Source organism: Mandrillus leucophaeus, unplaced genomic scaffold (assembly GCF_000951045.1).
Source record: "Mandrillus leucophaeus isolate KB7577 unplaced genomic scaffold, Mleu.le_1.0 Scaffold99, whole genome shotgun sequence".
Classification (NCBI taxonomy): Eukaryota; Metazoa; Chordata; class Mammalia; order Primates; family Cercopithecidae; genus Mandrillus; species Mandrillus leucophaeus.
The window spans coordinates 428,995-430,017 of record NW_012110807.1 but is presented as its reverse complement, the minus strand read 5'-3'; the positions used below and the strand labels follow the sequence as shown (position 1 = coordinate 430,017).

Genomic DNA, 1,023 nt, shown 5'->3' with positions numbered 1-1,023 from the left:
CCAGCTAATTTTTGTATTTTTAGTAGAGACGGGGTTTCACCATGTTGGCCAGGCTGGTCTCGAACTCCTGACCTCAGGTGATCTGCCTTCCTCGGCTTCCCAACGTGCTGAGATTACGGGCGTGAGCCACCACCCGGGCCAGGAAATTTATTTTTATTTTTTTATTTTCCTTAGAGTTTGTCTGGGAATGGCTGCCCTTTTTTTTCGAGACAGGGTCTGGCTCTGTTGTCCAGGCTGGAGTGCAATGGCACTAGTACAGCCCACTGCAGCCTGACCTCCCGGGCTCAAGGGATCGTTCCACCTCAGCTTCCCAGGTAGCTGGGACTACAGGCTTGTGCCATGACGCCGGGCTAATTTTTGTATTTTTTTGTAGAGATAGGGTCTCACTATTTTGCCCAGGTTGGTCTCGAACTGCTGGCCTCAAGTTATCCTCCCGCCTCCACCTCCCAAAGTGCTAGGATTACAGGCGTGAGCCACCGCGCACGGCCTGGCTGCTAAATTTTATCGAATGACTTCTCTCCTTCGGTTTACTGATGTTAATAAATGGAGAGTAAAGGGGGCATTTATGGGGTTGGGGGCAGAAGACAAGGAAGGCCTCTCCGAGGTGACATTTGTGATAAGACCAGGTACCCTTGTCACAAATATCAGGTTAGAATCTCTTTGCTGTGAGAGCAGAGCGCAGCCGGCAGCAGGAGTGCTTTTCAGGGTTAAGGGCAACAGGAGCCGCGCGGAGCCATCTCACAACCCTGTTCAGAGCGCACTTTATTGCTAGGAGGAGATGCGCAAACGGTAGCGATCAGGTAGAGATCCTCGTGTCCCCTTTTATCTCAGGACTTCCAAGGCACTGGTGAGCAGTCTCTACTTAATGAGCAGCCACTGAAGCTTCCCAATGGCGATAATGAGCCTGCATCTGTACCTACCCCACTCCACAGACGAGGAAACTGAGGCTCAAAGAAGCCCGGGTCGCCCCTGGGGCGGACTTCCGAGCCGCGCACTGCCGAGCACGTCCAGCAGGTGGGGGTG

General features: G+C 53.2%; 1 protein-coding gene across 1 annotated transcript in view; it reads left to right on the top strand.

Moving 5' to 3' along the window:
* The window catches only part of LAMC3 (laminin, gamma 3), a 125,767-nt gene that overhangs the window by 7,351 nt on the left and 117,393 nt on the right, over window positions 1-1,023 (top strand). The gene's annotated exons all lie outside the window — the stretch shown is intronic.